Source organism: Hypanus sabinus, chromosome 1 (assembly GCF_030144855.1).
Source record: "Hypanus sabinus isolate sHypSab1 chromosome 1, sHypSab1.hap1, whole genome shotgun sequence".
In the NCBI taxonomy this organism is placed as follows: Eukaryota; Metazoa; Chordata; class Chondrichthyes; order Myliobatiformes; family Dasyatidae; genus Hypanus; species Hypanus sabinus.
The window spans coordinates 180327500-180341198 of record NC_082706.1 but is presented as its reverse complement, the minus strand read 5'-3'; positions in this window follow the sequence as shown (position 1 = coordinate 180341198).

The window sequence follows — 13699 nt, the reverse complement described above, 5'->3', positions numbered from 1 at the left end:
TTATTTATTTTCAAATAAGTAGTATTTCTGTGAAAAAAACTGTAAGCAGCAGTCTTGATAACCAAAGAATTCAAATATATCATTGGTTGGAGTATGATTATGTGTAATGTCTTGACATAAATTATATGTAATAATTTTCTCCCATTCCTTCCCAACTACTCTCTTGAATACACTGTGGCACGATTCCCCAGGTACTGGTTATTCTCCTGTATCTTATCTGCACGAGCTGGATTTAGGATTGCATTGGGACAATAAACATCTCCCATCTGAGAAGAAAAGAATGATGCATTTTTAATGTCACCAAACCTGGTCAAGTGGCCTGAAGTTAAATGCATTTCCTTATCCTCTCCAGTTGAGATCAGCTAACAGCACCCGGGGGATCAAACTTGGTCAGTACAAATCGGCTACTGTCAACTATGCAAGTGAATATAGGTGAGTGACTAGTTACTGATATTCTGTAGTATCAAAATGTTTTCTGTGAGACTTGAGTAGGGGTTCCTCAGGAAATGTTTGCATTCACAAGAGTGTGATGAAAGCCCCATTTGTGTAACTAGAGATTTTGTTCACCTCAAGTAGGAGCTGTTCTGAGGAAATACCCATCAGTTAACCAGGAGCATTCTAAGGGAAAATTTAGGTTACAGGCATGGAAGACTTGACTGAAACAAAAACAATTACTCTCTCCTCCAAAGAGATAAAATATGGCTGCTACTTTCTATTTGTGAGATGATGGACATGAAGCCTTAAATCTTTTGTGAACTCACAGCATGTACTGGATTTCTGGTGATGACTCAGTAAATTGTTTCTGTGAAAATAGAGCTACCCCTAAGTGCCATAATTCCATTGTCATAGGACACCCTACGGTCCATGGCCATGCTTATGATGCTGTTCTCTACTGTGGAATTACAATCCCTACCTGCAGCCAATGGTATCATTTCTTCTATCATCAGCTAGCTTCCCACTAAGCAAGGACAAGATTGAAGATGTTCATATCCCTTTCACTAACACACACGAATTCCTTGTTGATTTCTACGTTTGGTCACCTACCTGTGCATCATGTCCTTGGGACGTGGCCACCTTTCACCCTGTGCAGATAGCTGAGCTGATGTAACTCACCCCTTTGCCTCAATAGGAAGACTTCTCTCAGCCATTTTAAAGAGGCTTCTCCAGTTAGTTGACTGGACTGCTCTAGAGCACAATTAGCTTTGGATCAAGTAGGTTGGTGGTGGATGTGATCTTCTCCTTACGTCAGCTGCAAGAGTCGAGGAGAGGAGGCAGCAAACTCCACTCCGCACTGTTCCTCTGAATGGCACCCAAAATGTTGCAAGGACCAGAAGCAGGAGAAAACTATCTCCAAATCTTTAACATACATAGAACAATACTATTTTGCCACTTTCCTTATGATAGCTTGGAGGAACATAGAAGGATACAGCTCAGGAACAGAGCCTTTGGCTGGCAGTGTTGTGCTGAACAACTGAAATAGCTGCTGACACTACATCCATATCCTTCTATTTCCTGCACATTCAAGTGTCTATTTAGAACCTCTTGAATGCCCCTATTGTTCTTCCCTCCTTCTTCACCCCAGGCACTCAACACTCTGTATAAAAAATATTGTTCCACATATCTTCTTTGTACTTACCCCTCTTACCATAAATAGATGCCCTTTGGTATTAGACATTTCAAATGTGGGGAAAAAGGTACTCTAACTGTGCCTCTCATAATCTTATAAACCTCTGCCAGATCTCCAGAGAAAACAACCCAAATAAGTACAAGCTCTCTTTAAAGCACATGACCTCTAATCCAGGCAGTATCCCAGTAGACCTCTTCTGTGGCCTACCTAGAGTTTTATAAAGCTGCAACATAACTTGCTGAGCCTTGAACTCAATTCCTAGTGAATAAAGGCAAGCATGCCATATGTCTTCTTTACCACTCTATTAACCTCCACGGTCACTTTCAGAAAGCTGTGGACTTAAACCCCCAAACCCCTCTGTACTTCAGTACCATTAAGGGTCTTACCATTAACGATGTACTGTCTCTTTGCATTTGATCTCCCAAAGTGCATACCTTCACATTTATTTGGAGAAATGTCAAATGGTTAAACTCCATTTGCCATTTCTCCACCTACATTTGTAAATGATCTTTATTCCTCTGTATCCCTTGTGTCAGTCTTATACATTATCCATACCAGCACCAATTATCAGATCCTCTGCAAACTTACTAACTAACTTCTCTATGTTTTCATCCAGGTCAGTTATATATATCACAAACAGCAGAGGTCCCAATACAAATCCCTGCGGAACACCACTAGCCGTAGACTTCCAGCCCGAATAGGCCCCATCAACCACTAACCACTGAAGCCAATTCTGAATCCAAACATCAAATTCATCATTAATTCCATGCATCTTAATCTTCTGGATAAGTCTCATGTGATGGACTTTGTCAAATAACTTACTAAATTACAATATTCTCAGCTCCACCTTCATTACCTCCTCAAAAACTCAATCAATTTAGTAGGACACAATTTCCCCTACACAGACAGTGCTGTCTGTCCCCAATAAAGGCCACGGTTTTCCAATTACTCTTAAATCTGATCCCTGAAAATCCTCTCAGGTAACTTCTCTGCCACCGACATGATAATAACTGGTCTGTAGTTTCCAGGATTATTCCTGTTTCCCCTCTTGAATAATGGAACAATATTACCTATCGCCCATCCCCTGGGACCTCTTGTGTATCTAGAAAGGACATAAAGATATTGTTCAAGATGAAGAACGTGTGAAACAGGACTATACTGGTCCTCATGCAGTTGGGTACCTTTTGCTCTGCACTATTTACCATGCAGGGCTACAGGGAACATGTATGGCCCATGGTCAGCCAGAGAACAAACAGGGGAAAGAAATAAGGAACCAGAAAGCTATTTTTTCATGTCTTTTTGCGCTCTTCCAAAACCACTTATTTTAAATAAAAACAATGACCCTACTGTGTTTTGAATGTGGCCTATGCACATTCACAACATTTGCAGCCTGATATTATTCAGTTACTCTTAATGGAGAGCAAATCAAGAGCTGCTTCTTCTTTTGACCTTTACTGGTGATTGGCAGTCCAACTTAAAGGCACATACCACCACCAGCTGGACTGGAGTGTGGTGTAGAGAATTGGGGAAAAAAAACATTACTACTTCTTTTCAAATGAAAGCAAAATTATCCCCTAAAGCCCTCTAGATTGTATAGTGAAAGACAATACTTACTATATTAAAGTCGCTGAGTCTTTATGTGTATTTAAGGCAGAGGTTGATAGATTCTTGATTGGTCAAGGCATGAAGGGATACGGGGAGAAGGCAAGAAGTTGGGGCTGAGAGGAAAATTGAATTAACCATGATGAAATGGCAGAGCTCATTCGATGGGCCAAATGGCCTCATTCCATTCCTGTATCTTACGGTCTTAATAAAGTTTTTAAATGAAAACTATCAACCCCCAAAGATTGAAATGAAGCCTGTAATTGATTTCTTTCAACTTTATATGCAAACTGCAATAACATGTGTCCAACTGTTTCATAATGATGACCAAAGCAAAAGCTACTGGTCAGGCAGTCAATGTATTCAAGCCATTTCAGAGAATTAATTGAGAAAGCTAATCTGGAGTCATTTCCTAATTGGAAAGAATAAGACGACTGATTTGTTGATCTGATGTCTGGTTGTTACCAGAGTATTAGTAGGTATTAAACTAAATCATGGTATCAACAAATTAATGATCACAAAAATACCCCATGTTTAATGCCACTTTCAAAGGGTGAAGAAGCAATTTTCATACAAGTGATCTATGCATTGATATAATGCAGGAAATTGATGTAACTGTTTATGAGCATGTAATTGCACTGGGTCCTTTTTGTGAGTTTAAATCACCTGATAATTATTTTGATTTCCTCACTGTAATTGGTATTTTGCATGGAATAGCACATTGCAGCAAGTTGGAAGCATAAAGCATATTAAAATGGTAAATGTTCCAAGTTATTTAATGAGGTAGGGTACTGATGTAAGAAATAATCATACCTGTGTTCTACCAGGTAACTTTTGAGCTATCTTTTGAAGTAAGTGGAGAGAAGTAACAATGTGGAGGGGGTTTGGGTAGAGAGTTTGAGAGAGGTGCTGAGTTTGTTGGTCAGTTTGGGTATTAAAATGATGAGTGGAGGACTACATTAAGCCCTTGTGTACTGAAATCAAAAATAGAGCCAATAAAGCAGTTTTTTTTTATATAAGTCAAGTATTATTATAAGGAAAATCTACAAGGATATTGCTGGGACTTGAGTTATAGGAAGGTTAAAAAGGTTAGGATTTTATTCCTTGGAAGAGAGGTTCCCAATCTGCTTTCATAGATCACTCAGTTAACAGTAGGGGTCCATGACATAAAAAAGGTTTGGAACCCCCTAGCCTAAAATGAGGGGGAGATTTGACATAGGAACACAAAATTAAAAGGGGTATAGATAGGGTAAATGTAAGCAGGCTTTTCCTGCTGAGGTTGGGTGAAACTACAACTAAAAATCATGAGTTAATGGTGCTTAAGCGGAACATGAGGGAGAACTTTAGAGGGTGGTGAGAGTGTGGAATGAGGTGCCAGCACAAGTGGTGGATGTGGGTTTGATTTTAACAATTTTAAAAGAAATTTGGATAGACATATGGATTGGAGGGCTGTGGTCCTGGTGTAGGTTGATGCAATTAGCTCGACTTAATAGTCTGGCATGGAGTAAATGGGGCGAAGGGTGCACTTCTACACTGCAGAGTTCACAGACTCTCCAATTCTTCTGTGACTAACTATACCAACAGAGTCCTCTAGTGGAGATACATTGCCTAACAAACATCCTTTCTTAAGAGGGTATCTGAGCCTAGCTGCAAAACAAAACTATTCCTTTTAAAATGATTCTGTACCACAGTAATGGTTCTCAGTATTTTTGTCTGCTTATTAGCAACAACCACATGCAGTGATGTCAAACAGCTTCCAAAGGTGCTTGTTATAGGCACCAGCAAATTAGATGGGATCAGCAGCTCTAATAAGTGATACTGCCAACCAGAATGGAGGTAATTAGATAATACCTTTATTGATACAATTTGGTGACCATTTTGCTTCAAATAACTGAGTTTAATTTTATGCACCTAATTTACAGAAAACTATCCCCATATTCACTATATTTTTTCAACTTAGATTATCTTTGTTTAATTGGTGTTAGTTACTGTAGTTTGTTCTTCTGCCCTTTAATTTGTCTCTGTTTCTGACAAACTTGCTTTGGAATTGATTATGTATAGAAGCTATGTTATGTTTTTATACTTACTGTTTTTTTTATTGATGTGTTCTTTATCTTATTGTGCGTTTTTCTGTGTGGAGATCTGGAGCAACAATTATTTTGTTCTCCTTTACACTTGTGTACTAGAAATGACATTAAACAATCTTGAATCTTGACTATTTGTCATGCGTTTCGTGTGTCTATTCATCGGCTGACGGCATACCAGGGACTTAATGTCACGCAGCTTTTGGTCGTCTAAAACTTGGCTGTAAAGGATGGAAGTCAAATCTGTGGAGCTGAAAACTAGCCTGAAATTCACAAGATGTTAATGTAGTTTCAACTAAAATGGGTTGAGGTGGTGGTGGGTTTGGGGGTAGGAGGTTTGTGAGGGAGGAGGAAAATGGGCAGTTTTTGAGGTGGACAAGGCATGAAAACGGAAACACCTTGAAACTGATTATGACTATTGAATGCAGACAGCCTGGTTTAGTCAGATAGTTACGTTTGGTAGTAAGATAATTTTTTTTAGCAATCACATGGAATTTACTGCATGCCCTGGAAGAAATCTGTTCAAGGAGGAACTGTGCTACATGAGAGCGACTTACATGCCAGTTTAGGAGGCTGATGGTTGAGGGTGATAAATATTCCTGAACATGGTGGTGTAGGAGCTGAAGGTATCTCCTGCCTGATGGTAGTAATGAGAAGAAAGCACAGCCTGGATGGTGGGGGGACCTTGATGATAAATGCTGCTTTCTTGCAGCAGCACTCCTTTTAAGTGCGTTCAATGGCGAGGATAGTTTTGCTTGTGGTAAACTGGGCTGCATCCAGAACTTTCTGTACATCTTTCCATTCCTGGGCATTGGTGTTTCCATACCAGGCTGCGATGAAATCAGTTGGGATACACTCCACTATGCGTCTATAGAAGTTTGTCAAAGTTTTATATGGCATGCTGAATCTGCGAAAACTTTGAAGAAATCATGCTTTCTTGAGATGGCACTTGCGGGCAGGCAAGGCTGCTCTAAATTTGAGAAGGAATAATTCCAAGGCTTTTTTGTGGAAACAGAAGGGGAAACATGAGGCAATGTTTTACAGGACATGAGAACGGAAGGTATGTGTTTTCAGGAGCTTAGTGGGGAAAAATGAATTTGAATAGAGAAGAACAGCATTTGAGAGGGAATCATTTATAATATCAGCTAGCACAATGGTCAGAGAGGGGTACAGTGTGGCTGGTAGCTTAGGGGGGTTATGGTAACCAGAAGTGGATTTCCTGAATTAGATGAGCTTAGAAGGGGCATGGGAAGATGAGTGTGAAGTTTGAGAAAGACATAGTCCAGGACTTACTGCAAAGGTAAAGGTGCAGCTGAGGCACCAAAAGAAATTGGTTTAATGTGGGTACCAAGGAAGTCCATAATCCTCGCAATTATTGGAAATGGAGTGGAGAGAGAGTAGAGGAGAAGATTATATGGGAAAGGTCAGTGGTGGAGAAAAGCAGCTGGGGTTATCTTTAAGAACCAATCTGATCCTGGCATGGTGGCTATTTTCAGAAAAGGGAAGTGACAATTGATAGAATTTGCTCTGTTCTAGTCACATGGATGTACCTGTAATGTGTATCCATTGGATTCAAGTAGTTAAAATTGATTCCTACTGAGAGCGAGCTTAAATAGAGAAAACATATGTTTTGGAATTAATGGCATTTTCTGCATTGATGGTTGATGAAATCAAGGTGCACAAGTTTTGTGGTGAACAGATCATTGAAAGTTTTACGATCCTGGTTCTTCCTTTCTTCATTGGATGGAAATAGGCTTTAAGAAATGTCCATCATCTACATGGACTTTGGAAATGTTTCTGTTATTTAGTGATGGAGAAGCTTACAAAAATTCCAAAGTTAATTCTGTGAAAGATGCCCGGGCTAAGAATAAAAATATTTTAAGATTGTAAGACAAGATGCTCTTAAGGATTCAATGATACCTATTTCCCAAGCTGATCAGCTGCAAGTAAGTCATTACATATATATTACCCAATATGCATCCAGGGGAATAACCCATCATAAAATTACTTACAGTTACGAAAAGACTCTAGACATTATTGTAGCATACTGACATTTGGGTGTAAGCACAAATACATGAAATTGAAAAAAAATCAATAAATAGACATAAATATTTGCACTCACATCATTTTATAACAGGTCTCATTTGTTGTTGCTGCTGTTTTTGCTTAGAAGCATTTTATACAATACAAAACAAACTTCCAACAATTCCCTTCCCTTTGATTAGCATTTCAGCTGGGGCAGGTTATACAAATCAGCTATCTCCTTGACAAACTGACTTTTTCCTCTAAGTCTTGGTAAGGTAGAATTTTTGTCTAGACACAATTTATCAGAGGCATTTGGAGTCATAGAACACTACAGCATAGCCTTTCTGCCCATCTAGTCTGTACTGAACTATTATTCAGCCTAGTCACATAACCCTCCATACACTTCCCATTCATGTACCAATCCAAATTTCTTTTAAATGCTGAGATTGACCCTGCATGCTAAATGCTAGAAAAGATATTTTCTTTCAGTTAGTCCTGACGAAGGGTCTCAGCCCGAAACATTGACTGTACTTCCTCCTTTAGATGCTGCCTGGCCTGCTGTGTTCCACCAGCATTCTGTGTGTGTTACTTGAATTTCCAGCATCTGCAGATTTCCTTGTGTCCACACAGAGTATGGTGGTTATATAGAATGAGATGCTGGAGTAAGCTGTACAGGCAGATGCAATTACAATGTTTAAAAGGCATTTAGACAAGTGGATAGGAAAGGTTTAGATTGGGATATGGATCAAATGCTGGATAATGGGACAAACTTAAATGGAGCCAGACATCAGAACCAGGTTTAATATCACTGGCATATGTCATGAAATTTGTTGACTGTGCAGCAGCAGTACAATGCAATACATAATAATAGTGAAAAAATCACAGTAAATAAATATTAAATAGTTCAATTTAATAAGTAGTGCAAAAAACAGACATAAAAAAGTAGTGAGGTAGTGTTCATGGGTTCAAAGTCCATTCAGAAAATGGATGACAAAGGCAAAGAAGCTGTTCCTGAATTATTGAGTGTGTATATTTAGGCTTCTGTACCTCCTTCCTGATGGTAACAATGAGAACAAGCTATGATCTGGGTGAAGGGGGTGGGGGGGGGGCTTCAATGCTGGATGTCACCTTTCTGAGGCGATGTCCTGGATGCTGGATAAGTCTTGGACATGGATACTTCTGACTCTTCAACCCTATGACTAATTCAGCAGCTCTGGCACCATTAGTGGAGAAAGAAAGTTTCCTGAAAGGTCATTGGTCTGAAACAATGGAATAAGGTGCGCATTTCTTTTGCCAGTGGTCAGTTAATCCCTGATTTCTGTGTCTTAGCACTGGAACTAGAACATGGACAACAACTAAATGTCCAGTGCCAGAGCATCAACCTCCAGCCCTGCATCACTGAGCTAGGGGGTGGCTGGAGTAGAGATTTAGTGAGAAGAGAGTCTGCATATGTTGCAACAGACCTCCCAGCTCACTAGCTAGAATTGGCATATGTGATGTGGCAATGTTCGTTTGATGGCCATGCTGACTTTAGTTGAAAAGCTGGTTAGTTTTTTTTTTCTTTATTTTTCTTTAATATATATTTACATGTATTTTAAGTCACCAAATTTAATTTTTGATTGCTTTTTAAAACCATTTGTCCCTTTGAACTGTTTTCAAATATCTTTGATAATCAATGATTTAAAAACAGTTTCAATAGGCCATCAAGATGGTTTCACTGGAGCTCAGGATTTGTCTGGTGTAACTTCCAGAACTCTTCCTTGTGGGATGGCAGCAGCACCAACACCCGGACTGAGTTTGAAACTACAGGGTTGCAAGAGAAGTGTGACTGTGCGAACAATGCCAGAGTTAGCACAAAGCGTAACGCACAATCCAAAATTCAAAGTAAACTTATTATCAAAGTACATACTCGCCATGCACCGAGATTCATTTTTTGTGGACATACACAGTAAATCCAAGAAACACATTAGACTAAATGAAGGACTGCATCCAAAGGACCAGTGTGCAAGAGGACTCTTGCACAACCAGTGTGCAAGAGATAACAAACTCTGCAGAAATGGAAAATAACAATAATAATAAACAATAAATATTGTGAGCATGAGACGAAGAGTCTGTGAAAGTGAGCCTCTGGGTTGTGGGAACAGTTCAGTGATGGGGTGAATGAAGTCATCTCCTCTGACTGATGGCTGAGGGGTACGACTGTTTCTGAACCAGGTGGCGAGGCTCCTCTACTTCCTTCCTGATGGCAGCAGCGAGAAGAGAGCATGGACAGGATGGTGGAGGTCCTTGATGAAGAATGGTGCTTTCCTGTGACAGCGCTCCTTATAGATGTGTCAATGGTGAGGAGGGCTTTACCCGTGAGACTCTAAACCCATTAACTGCCGTGTCTCTCCACAAATGCTACTGACCTGCCGTGTCTTTCTACAGACTTGCAGTTTCAATGTTAGTTTGCGTCTGCAGTGGATACAATATCATGGGCTGGTGTTTCCTTAGTGTCTCATCACATGCCGGAAATATCCGTGCACATTAAATATAAAACAAATAATAAGTCATTAACAGTCTTCTCCTTCCACAACTGCTGTCGGACCTGCTGAGTTTTTCCAGTATTTTCTGCTTTTTATATTTTGATTTTCAGTGGCTTTTTTCCCCCAGTGGGACTAGAAATGAAGGTCACAGGTTAAGGGTGAAAGGGGAACATGGAGGGAGCTTCTTCACTGAGGTTAGTGAGAGTGTGGAACGAGCTGCCAATGGAAGTGGTGGATTTCAACATTTAAGAGAAGTTTGGGTATGTATATGGATTGGAGGGGTATGGAGGTCTACGGTCCAGGTCCAGGTCGATAGGACTAAATGAAATAATAGTTTCACATAGACCAGATGGGTTGATGGAACTGTTTCTGTGCTGTAGCGCTCAATGACTCTAAATCAAAACACTAAAAGCAGAAATATAAAATTAAATATAAGATATTCAAATCAAAGTATGAAAATGGAAAATACAGTAGTAAAATTGAAGAGTTAGATTTTGATATATCTGCCTGTGTGGTACTTTTATAAGTTAGTTTCAGCAGCTGAGCCACCAAAGGTGCAGTGTAAAGGTGGTCACAAAATAATAGCCACAACTGTTCAGTATACTATGCTACCATGCCTTGTGCGTGAGCTGGCAAGAATACCAGGATTATGCTGGAGCATTTTGTTCAGATAGACAAGTCTAGGCTGGTGGAACATCCAAAGAGAGTGTGTTCTGATGAATCCTGTAAAGAGTTTATAAGATTACAGAAAGAGAACCAGATAGTTCATGCAACAACTTCCTGAGCCAATGTAGAAAATGTGAAAAGCAGCTATAATCATGTTGAAAGAACTGTATTTAAAGGATATTTTCCTGAATTCAGAGGTAAAGTTATACATCACAGAAAAAGTAGCAACCCCTCTGTCTGGGACAAGGTGATGGGAAAAATCCCTTAAAGACTGAAAGATTGACTTTATTTGTCACATCTATATCAAAACATACAATGAAATGCTTTGTTTTGCCTCAAATCAAATCAGTGAGGATTGTAAACATGAGAAAATCTGCAGATGCTGGAAATTCAAGCAACAAACACAAAATGCTGGTGGAACGCGGCAGGCCAGGCAGCATCTATGGGGAGAAGCGCTGTCGATGTTTCGGGCTGAGACGTTTAGGGCACTCCCAAGTGTTGTCACAGTTCTGTTGTCAGCTGCTCACTAACCTTAACCTTTGGAAGGTGGGAGGAAACAGGAGCACTAGGATGAAACCCATGTGGTCACGAGGAGAATGTACTGACTCCTTACAGACAGGAATCAAACGTTGATCTCACAGTAAATTGTTGCGCTAACCCCTACACTACCATGCCACCCCTCCTGAGGGCTTGGCCAGATCACAAGTGTATGGGCAGAATTACAATGGAGTAAAGTTAGCAGATATAATGAAGAAGGAAATAAAGACAGTGAACCAAACAATCGAAATATAGTGCCGCTTTTCTCACATGTTGTGACTGCTCAAAAATACAGGCCACATGCACTAAAGTAACTTGAATTCTATACACAATAATTGCATATAAACTATTATGAAGTAACAGCCGTGGCTGGTAGTGTTAAATGTACTGTATGGTACATTAATACATTTTACTCTTATCTTGGAAATTCACTCTAATTACAGCTATTTTGTAGGCTTTGCTGGGAATACATTTTAGATCTTTTTTATGAATGGCAACTTGGTGAACATATTAGTTTAACAATTTCAAAGCACAATGTTCAATCTGGGTTGTGTACTATTTATAGAGATTAAAAGATTGAGCCTCTTTTGAGCATGTTTCAGACAGTTTATTATTTAACTTAATTTGAAACTAAAATTTATTTGAAACTAAAGCAATCATTTCTACAGATCACATTAAAAAGATTATAATTTTTTGAAATATTGGTTGAACATTAAAGGATCTCTATACTTGCAAGCAGTGATATAAATAAGTATCAAATGACTCAATCCCATGAGGACTACCATCAACAAAATATAAATAATTACCATAAATAATAGGGAAGAAACATACTTGTTTTATTGTAAACACATCGTGCCTCAATATGAATCCCAGGGTATTAGCTGATTATTGCCATGTAGATTATAATGAGTTTGGTAACCCTTAATGATCTGATTATGAAGCTCTCCTGTACAATATAATGAGAGATCTGGGAATGGCAAATCCTCTCATTTATGTAAGTCAGGCAACACAACATCAAAATTTCTCACTGATTAACAAGGAGACTATCTGCGCTGTTTATGTCTTATGTAAGGTCTTTCCAATTAGACACTTTAAAGTGAGGTCACATGAAATAGCTCATTATCTGAGCATTTTCTTATTTGTAATTACTAATGCAAAATTTTACATCTTATTCAATGTATTTGTATTTTTCTTAAGAAATCTTCCATTGTTGAATTTATTATACCTTATGCATTGATAAATCCTTGCAGCGTTCTGAAGGAAAAGCAACCATATTTCAGTGAACAGTTTCCCTCTCATTATTGTGTGCATATTTTGAAATATTTTCCTCCTGATGTTCATAAGTGACAAACCAGCCATCATTGTCAATATAATATGCAAAATTTTGTTGGTTTCAATTGCAAAGCTATATTTGCTACGTTTCTTTTTTAAAACTAAGTTCACAAAAGTATTGATTGTGCAAGGCTGTTTAGCCTTTTCTTAATCAATGTTTTCTAAACTATTGCATGAAGTTACTTGGAGAATATTTTGTCCACTCAAACTTGCTTAATTCATTCTGATTTTAAAAGGTGTAAAGCTAATCATCCAATCATTTGGCTGCAACTCATTGCATTAAATCATGGAGCCATGGCCAAGATGTCTCTGGACTTTACAGAGAATGGTGCAAAAAACAAGAAACATCCATGGAGTGGCAGTTCTTTGGATAAAAATGCCTTGTTGATGAGAAAGATCAGAGGACAATGGCCATACAAGTTCAAACTGATCGGAAGATGACAGTAACTCAAATAACTACGCATTACAACATAAGAGCATCAATCCTTGAAGTGGATGGTCTTCGGCGGTAGAAGACCGTGAACATATTAGGTAAAGTCAGCATCAACCAAAATGGCCACTGAATGCAACTGGATTTACAGAAGGCATTTGACAATGTTTCAAAAGAGACTGCAGCATAAGAGCTCATGATATTGGGAGAGAAGTATTATCATAGATTTAAAATTGATCAAAATATAGAAGGCAGAACTGGACTAAACAGGAGTTGTTCAGATTGGAAGGATATAGCTAGCAAAGTGCCTTGATAATCAGTTATTGACTCTAATATTCAGTACCTTATAATAATTCAGTATTACTCTGAAGGAGGACACAGAATGTAATATTTCCAAACTTGCTGATGACATGAAAATAGGTAAGGGGGCATTTGAAAATATTTTGACTCTGAAATAGAATATGGGTTGAGTGAATGGGTGAAAATTTGGAATGTGGAAAAGTGTTAGATCAAGCACCTCAGAAAGAGACAAAGAAAAAGATTACAGATGAGCAAATTACAGAGGGATCTCGGTTTCTGATGGAATCATAAAAAGTTAGAAACCAGGTGAAACACTTTGGTCATTATTGGAAGAAGATGAGAGTTTGGGAATGAAGAAGTATTGTTACAATAGTACAGAGTACCATTGAGGTCACATTTGTAATATTGTGGAGAGTTTTGATCCTTTTATTTAAGGAAGTACGGTATATGCTGGCAATGGAGGCAGTTCAAAAGAGATTTATTTGGCTATATTCTGGGATGAGAGAGTTGTCCTATCATGATCTGTTTTCTCTGTCATTTAGGGGTGATCTTGTTGAAACATATTAGATCC